Here is an 8,792-nt window from a genome sequence, read left to right as displayed (position 1 = left end):
ACCAGAGGTCCCTGCACTACTAGAGATATGCAGGAACACTTATTTACTAGAACCCTTTGTAAAAACAAAATGTTTGTGATGGCATCTGAACTACAAATTTCTTTTTAGGCAGAAAGACCTAGTGAATGGGAATATCCTGCAACACTTTGATTGCTTGTTAGCACTTGCCTGGTTTCATGACTATGCTAATTATTTTATGAATATGTATGTATAACTTGCATATAAATTGTGTAACTGACTTGACGCGGTGCGCATATTAGGAGGAGCAAATTATCAGGTATTTATTTTGCTGTTGGTGCCAAGGCCACAGTTGTGCGAGGCATTACACAAGCAGATGAAATCCTTGCCCAAAAGAGATTGCAAACCACCTGTGTCTTAACACACTCACTGCATTTCAAGCCTTCCACCTGTGACAACATCCTCTCAGGGGGCACACTTGCCTGCTCTAATCAAACACTCACTCAGCAGAGGTAATACTGAACTGATACAAAAACTGGGCCCAACCTCTACATTCATGGCTGGGATACAAGACTCCTATCACAGAGCTCACTCTTCAGTCCCACCTGAGGTATGTACCTTAAATTGCATTTCCCACTGGTCAAATACTCTTCCTCAGAGCTCTCTTTAAACTGAGGGCTCGCGGTAAGGGAGAGAAGAGAGTTCCTTACCTCTTGTGCAGTCAGGGCATGCTCCCCTGCTAAAAGCAGCATACTCAGGCCTCCCATTTGTGTCGGATCTGTTAAAAGAGTAAAACCAAGCCTAAGGAAAACTTTAGGTTCTTCTGCAGAGGTTTAACTAGAATCTTGGCAACTTTATTTGGGACATGAAAGGTATTTGCACTACAGTACCATGTGCAGTAAAGGAAACCGGTCTTGCTGTTTGATTCCAACACTGCATCCTCCAACAAAAAGAGGCTGCTATGTTTGAGGAACGTGGATGGAAACTTCACCTGCCATCCCAATGTTACGCTGTGGCATTTTGTCACTTTTTGTCACTTTCCTCGGGCTTGGTAAATCTTTTGCAGAGTCTGAAGCAAAGGCCCATAGCTTTTTCCTGTTTGTATCAGTGGATGTCTGGGATTTCACAGGTCGGTTTGTTGTGGGGCACCACTTGTATCCTGGATTTGCCTTCATAAATGCGTCCTTGTACTAGAAAAGAAAAGGAAAATTGCCAGTCATGACATTATACTATCCACAAGGCAATAGAGTGCACTGCTTGTAAGAGGATTTAACACAGTAAGTAATCCTTAAATATCCTGATTTTTTAACAGTTTAGTCACGTGCTTAGAGTCTGACTGCCAAAACAATCTAACAAGAAGAACTATTAAGACAAGAAGAGCTGTATTTAAAAGAGCGGGGTTTCTCTTTCCTCTCCTGAGGGTTTACCACCCAGAGCAGGCTGAAGTTCTGATCCTGCATACTGCTCCCCAGTGCTTGTATGCTCACTCTGGGAAAGAAAGACAGCTATTCCAATTCTTTTGCAGGTACAATCTTTGTTTACTTTCTAGTTTGAATGAAATGAAAACAGGTGTTTAGCAATAAATGCAACATGATGCTCCTTACCTTGCACTCCTTTTTCTCTAATAGATCTGTATCTTAGAATATTTGAGTATATTCTTTCCCAAACCAGGCACTGAAAATAAACCACTACCAGTATCGCCTCACTTTCAGGAACTTCTGATACATCATCCCAGTGGTCCTCCCAAAAGGTACCAGGCTGCATGAAATAAAGTGGGAACACTTAAAACTGTCTTTGGCCTGGAGCACACGGCACACATCTCAGTTGTTTGCTATATTCTTGCTATGAGGCAGCAAAATGAACAAAGCCAGGCTCCACACAGGGGGGTAGTGGGAAAAGGTCTGGATCCCACACAGTTTGTGCGGTAGGGGGAAGGATGGGAACCTATTTTATTCTCAAGATGCAACAGTGATGTTTTCTAAATACCTTGCTGACCAGACCAAAACAAGATGTTTGAACATTAACAGCAATAAAAAGAGCACATTTCAGTATTTTAAATGTGTTGCTGTGCAAGGTGGAGAATGGACCAACCAGAGGAACATGCCACATTGTCCTGGTTTCAGCTGGGGTAGAGTTAATTGTCTTCCTAGTAGCTGGTATGGTGCTATGTTTTGAGTTCAGTATGCGAAGAATGCTGATAACACTGATGTTTTCAGCTGTTGCTAAGTAGTGTTTAGTCTAAAGTCAAGGATTTTTCAGCTTCTCATGCCCAGCCAGCGAGAAAGCCGGAGGGGCACAAGCAGCTGGCACAGGGCACAGCCAGGGCAGCTGACCCAAACTGGCCAACGGGGTATTCCATACCATGCAACACCACATCTAGTATAGAAACTGGGGGGAGTGGGGGCGGGGGATCGCCGCTCGGGGACTAGCTGGGTGTCGGTCAGCGGGTGGTGAGCAATTGCACTGCGCATCGTTTGTACATTCCAATCCTTTTATTATTGCTGTTGTCATTTTATTAGTGTTATCATTATCAGTATTAGTGTCTTCTTTTCTGTTCTATTAAACCGTTCTTATCTCAACCCACGAGTTTTACTTCTTTTCCCGATTTTCTCCCCCATCCCACCGGGTGGGGGGGGGGGGGAGTGAGTGAGCGGCTGTGTGGTGCTTAGTTGCTGGCTGGGGTTAAACCACGACACACATGTTCCAGCTGCAGATGTTTGCCTAACAACTGACGGGGAGCACAGCACTGGCTGCTGTGGGAGTCCTTGCATTGGCAAAGACGCATGCACGATCCTAACCAGGAGACTACTGCATATTGTGGTTAACAGGAGAAGAGGTAACGGGAGAAGGCACGGCCCTGGCGCTGTGCAATGCTGCAAATAGAGCTTTGTCTTCAAGCCTGGGTTGTGCGGCATATATCCCTTGTTCACAGGATAACCTCAGGCAGCTAATTGTAACAAAGGAGCCTGTAGACAGCTCCTGCTCCTGGCAATTACACGTCCTTGTCTCTATCACAAAGTGAAGCAACAGGTTCTCAAGTGAACATCCTTTTGTTTGACAGCAGAAATGATGAATGGTATTATTTTGTTCTAAGAAAATCCTGGAAGAGCTCAAAAGATCAAGTTGCCATTGGAACCTCTCCACAGGGGGGAACTGCACCACGTGCCGTGGCCTGATTGGAGGTCCCTCTGACCACACCACTTGGGGTTCCCAGCATCTGAAGGACATAAGATTATCTAAACCATCCTCTTCTTCCTTCTGGTGTTAGCTTCAGTAAATGGAATTCTAATCAATACATTACATAGTCTGAGGGCCTTTCTTACAGGGATCACAAAGAAAACTATGTCCAGTGCACTACTGTTTCAAACCCCAAAGAAGGCTTCCCAGTGTACTGTTTAGGGCTTAGAGTTTATTATCTAAGGATTTAGACCTTTCCATTTAACGGGAGGTCATCCAGCCTGAGCCCCAAAGTGATAAACCGTAAACATTGGAACCCAAATGGTCATTGGGGATTTGAAGTTTATGGATGAGGTTAGATTTGAAATCCCGTGCCCTGACCAGTAAATGAGGAAACTGCAAACCCTGACTGGTAAATAACAAGCCCCACAAAATCAAGTAATAAACCATGGCTCCTGAGTGAGAAACCCTCAAGAACAAACTCTAAACTATAAACTGGAACTGAAAAATCCTGAACCTTCAGTTTTTAACACAGTTGAAAACACATTGAAGAGCATCCATCTACAGATCCAAAGCTACAGCACTAATTCAGTACTGAGGCACGATCAACACCCACTGCAAGGTCCTGGGCTCCCTTTCCCACCAGATCTGTCTGCGTTCCTCATCCTTAACCACACAGGGGTCTTATTCTCTCCCTGATCCCCTGGGAGCCTACCCAGTGCTCCGCTCCCTGACCTGGACCCACCTCTAGCACATACCCATGCCTACATCTTGGTGTTCTGATTTTGGCCAGCACTTGAGCTTACCAACTTCCTGGCACCCTGTCTCAAAGCCATTCATCCCTACGCTGGTCCCCTGCCCTGGTAAACAAGGTCAGACTTTTTTCTTCTGCTCAGAAGAAATGACTGTCCAGCGTTACATGGCCAACTCATCTGTGAAGAACACACACATGCAAGGCACGTCCCAAGACACCCAGCTGTACAAAAAGGACTGCTGAAATGTTGCGCCTCACTAAGAGTGTCACTGAAACTTTTCTAATGCGACAATGGTTATGTAGAGATACTACATATAACACGTTAAACAAAAGGCCATCCCAACAGAGCACTTGGAACAAAAAGTGGCCTCATCGCGCCAAACTGTGTCAGCATTAGAACCTTACTGCCTCACCTTTCTCTGCACTCCTATAGCAGCATTAGGTGGCTCAGTAGAGGTTCTTTTTGTACACACTGAAAGTTCCTGGCCCTCGCTTTCCCTTTGCAGCCAATTCACAGGTTGAACAGCACTGGGGATCTGTGCTTGCCTCAGCACTGAAACGTCTTGTTATTCACATTCTCTGCACAGCCTATTTCCAAAATTGAAAACGTCCAGCTAGGTCTCCCACAAGGAAGGTTCCAGACAAGAGAAGGCAAGAGGGGCTTAGGAGGAAGAGGTACCACAAGACAAAGGTCAGCAAGAGGAGGAGGAGGAGGCAACAGTGGGGGAAACAAGTGGAGGCACTAGGAGGCCACAGCAGGACACAGGAGGTAAAGGAGGAGGAGGCAAAAGGAGGTAGCAGGAAAAGGAGGAGGAGGAGGCAACAAGAGGCAACAGAAAGCGAAAAAGGAGGAGACCACAGGATGCCAGATGGGGTAACAGGAGGCAGGCGGAGGATGAGGCAATAGAGAGCCACAGGAGAAGGAAAAAAGAGGAGGCAAGAGGAGGACATAGTAGGACACAAGAGACAAAAGAAGGAGGAGGCAACAGGAGGCAAGAAAAAGAGAGAAAGGAGGAGACAATAGGATGCAACACTAACAAAGAGAGGAGTAGGCAACAGGATGCTCTAGGTGGCAACAGGAGGAGGAGGAGGCAACAGGAAGCAACAGTGGGAGGGGGAATAGTGGAGGCAAGAGGAGGACACAGCAGGACACAGGACGTAGAGGAGGAGGAGGCAACAAGAATCAATAGGAGAAGGAGGAGGAGGCAACAGGATGCCACAGGAAGCAACAGGAGGCAATAGAAGTAAGAAAAAGATGAGGCAACAAGGGACACAGGAGGACACCAGACGTAAACCAGGAGGAGGTAAAAGGAAGCAAAAGAGGAGAAGGCAATGGTATGCCATAAGCTGCATGAAGAGGAAACAGGATAAAACAGGTAATGGAGGAGGAGAAAGAGGTGGAGGAGGATGAGGAGGATGTAGGAATCAGTGGAGGCAACAGGAGAAATAGGAAGCAATGTGAGGAGGGGGGAGGCGACTGGAGGCAACAGCAGGCAACAGGAAAAGGCGTCTTCCTCCTTCTCGGGACTCCTCTTGCCTTTTATTGCCTCCTCCTCCACTTGCTTCAGTCTTCTGCTCTTGTCTCCTGCTGCCTCCTCTTTCCTTCTCCTTCTCCTCTTCCTCCTCCTTTGGCCTCCTTTTGCCTCATCATCCTCTTGCCTCCTCTTACCTCCTCTTGCCTCTTCCTCCTCCTCCTGTTTACTCTCTTCGCCTCCTAGTGCTGAATCTGGCTCATGTTGCCTCCTGTTGCATTGTTCCCCATTTGTTTCTCCTCCCCCTCCTCTTTCTTCCTCTTGCCTCTTGTTGCCTCCTCTTGCCTCCTCCTCCACCTCCTGCCATTGGTTCCTCTTGCCTCCCGTTCATTCCTCCACCTCACCCTGCTCTTGCCTCCCCCTCTTTTTCCTCGTATTATTGCCTCCTGTTGCATCCTCCTCCTCCTCTTGCCTCCTGTCTCCACGTCCTCTTGCCTTCTGCCGCCTTTCCTTGCCTGCTCTTCCCTCATTCTCCTGGGACCTCCTCTTGCCTCCTGGAGGAGAAGGGAACATGAGGGGGAGGCCGAGGACAAAACAGGTAGCAAGAGGAGGCAAGAGGAGAAAAGAGGAAGAGGGGAAGGAGGAGGAGGACACACCAAGGGTCAAAAGAAGGCAGCCAAAGGAGAAGGAGGAGGAGGAAGCAAGAGGACACAAGAGGAGGATGAGGAAGTGAAGGCAACAGGAGGCAGCAGAAGGCAACAGTTGAGAAGAGGAGGCCTACGAGATGGAGAAAAAGACAGAGGAAATAGGAGGCAAGAGAAGGCAAGAGGGGCTTAGGAGGAAGAGGTACCGGGAGACAAAGGTCAGCAAGAGGAGAAGGAGGAGGCGACAGGAGGCAACAGTGGGGGGAAATATGTGGAGGCAAGAGGAGGCCACAGCACGACACAGGAGGTAAAGGAGGAGGAGGCAACAGGAGGCAGCAGGAAAGGAGGAGGAGGCAACAGAGAGAGAAAAAGGAGGGGACAACACGATGCCAGATGAAGGAAGAGGAGGCAAGCGGAGGAGGAGGCAATAGGAGGCCACGGGAGAAGGAAAAAAGCAGAGGGAAGAACAGGACAGAGTAGGACATGGGGCTGCCAAGGGAAGGTGAGGGCCACCAACAGCTTTCAGTCCTGGCACCTTGCATGTGGGAGACCGAGGTGGTGGGTGTCCATTTTGGACCCGGGCTCTGGCTGGGCTGAGGGAGTAGATGAGGGTGACGGTTAGGTGGTAGAGCGAGCGCAGAGCCCCTTCCCCCTCCGCTGCCTCCCTGTGACAGAGTAAGGCTTCCCACGCGCTGCTGGTTAAGACACAGAAAGGCTTTCCCTGTGCTGACTCATCACGACACAGAAAAGCTTCCCCTCTCCTACCTCGGTACGTCACAGGAACCCTTACCCTGTGTTGCCTCAGTAGGACACAGAAAGGCTGTCCCTGCACTGGGGCTGGAAAACACAGAAATGCTTCTGCCACGCTGCCTCGGTGTGAGACAGAAAGGCTTCCCCCACAATGATTCGGCTGTCTTGGACAGGTCCAGAGGAGCCACTGGGCATGGACCTACTTCTAACATTGACAAAATGTCTCAGGTAGCTACCCTGGAGGTGTCTGGGGCTGCTACTTGGCACTTCACTTGTCTCTCGAGGAAGCCTAAAAACTCTTTGAGAAGTCCCGGGGAGATACAGGGCACGGATATGCCTCCAACTTAAACAACGCTCCTCGGGTGGCTACCTTAGAAGAGTCTGGGGCTGCTACCTGGAAACTCACCTGTCTCCAGAAGAAACCAAAATGCTCCTGGAGTTGCCTGGGAGGAGCACTGGGCAGCCAGAAGGCATGGACCTGCCTCTAACGTGGACAAAATGCCTTGGGCAACAACCTTGGAGGAGTCTAGAGCTGCTACCTGGGAATTCCTCCTCCACAAGAGGCCAAGACACCCCTGGAGATAACTGGAAGGAGTAATGGGGAGCTACTAGGCATGCACTTGAGTCCTACATGAAGAAACCTTGTCAGGCTGAAAGGAAGCTGCTGAATCTTGGATCATGTAATTAAGTTTCTCTTAATCACCCCCAAGACCCCTTGACCTATGTATTAACACTAATCAATAACCTACTGTTTAAAAGTAGATTGTTTAGATTATACTTTAATGAAAAAAGTAATTAGGTTTTGTAATTGATCAAAAAACTGTGTAGAAGTTATACAATGAATAATTATGTTCTCATGATATGGGGAACCAAAACCCACAGATGTGCAAACAGATAAGTCAACCATAAGCAGAACAAAGAGAAGTAAAACCTTCATGTAAGCAATAATGACTAATGCATGCATCGGGAGCTGCCAACAAGAAAACGTCAACTAAAGGACAAATGATGAAGAAGATGATACGACCACTAGATGAAGTCAAGGACCACCAGAGAGGCTGCGATGTTTAAAGGGGACACTAGATGGCAGCAAAGACCACGAAATGAAAGACTGTAACATGATGACATCATTTTTTTAGACTAGGCAGGTTTATGTAAAAGATTGCCAGGAAGATAACGTGGCTATGTAACAACTTTGTACATATAACTTGTTTGAAACCATCGTTTCGTTGGAGCACTTGTGGTGGACCAATCCCCAGCGCTGCCCAGCGCTGCTAATAAAGAATACCTGCTTAACAGTATCATCAAAGTGCTGTTAAGTTACATTTCTTGGTTTCAGGCCACTACCAAGGAGGAGTCTGCAGCTGCTACCCAGGAAACCCCCAGCTGTGCTCCAAGTGTTCTCCTGGCACAGGCGCAACTCTGGGTGTGCTTGGTGCGTACCATGCCTCCTGAAGGAGAACAGCAACACTCAAAGTTCCTCCTGGGCAGCGTCCTGCTGGGAAGAGCAGATTTCAAGGCAGGCTGGCAGCAGACCCTGAGGCTGTGCCAGGGCTGGCCACATCTGGCTCCTTCCAGCAGGATTTAGGAAATCCTCTTCCCAGCTGTGAGTGCCAAGCCAGGGGCAGAAACAGCCCCCACCTTCGAGGGCCCAGCTGGCCTCTGACCCCAAACTATTCAGACTTCCACACAGCCTCTCCCTCTAAATCAATTCTCTTCAGCTTTGAGAAAAGAAAGCATATACTTCCAGATTAAGTAGTCAAAGACTGTCAGAGGGCGATTTTGGCTTCAATTCCAGAACAAAAGAATTTCCACTACAGAATCTCAGCCACCACCTCCTTGATCATCTTGTCAGTGACCAACAAACACCATGCTGGAAAAAATCTAATGGCTAATAAAAAGTATCCGCTCCCTCCCAAATCTTTCCTTCTCTTATACCCTCAGACTAGCGCAGTAATAATCATACAATTATTCTGCAATTACCACCAATCTGAAACCCCTCTAAAGCATCGTTCACTGTTGATAAGGGAGAACCATCAC

The 8,792-nt window shown here is 48.0% G+C and overlaps 1 long non-coding RNA gene across 1 annotated transcript; it reads right to left on the bottom strand.

Annotated features, from left to right (window-relative positions):
• Nucleotides 1–261: 261 nt before the first annotated feature.
• LOC128138154 (uncharacterized) lies at nucleotides 262–1,175 on the bottom strand. The gene is made up of 2 exons (XR_008233969.1): nucleotides 950–1,175; nucleotides 262–736 (listed from the first exon to the last, which is right to left on the bottom strand). It is a non-coding gene; the product is annotated as an uncharacterized LOC128138154 (long non-coding RNA).
• Between the last annotated feature and the right edge of the window lie 7,617 nt (nucleotides 1,176–8,792).

This window comes from Harpia harpyja (assembly GCF_026419915.1).
Source record: "Harpia harpyja isolate bHarHar1 chromosome W unlocalized genomic scaffold, bHarHar1 primary haplotype SUPER_W_unloc_3, whole genome shotgun sequence".
NCBI lineage: Eukaryota > Metazoa > Chordata > Aves > Accipitriformes > Accipitridae > Harpia > Harpia harpyja.
This window is presented reverse-complemented; position numbering and strand designations above follow the sequence as displayed.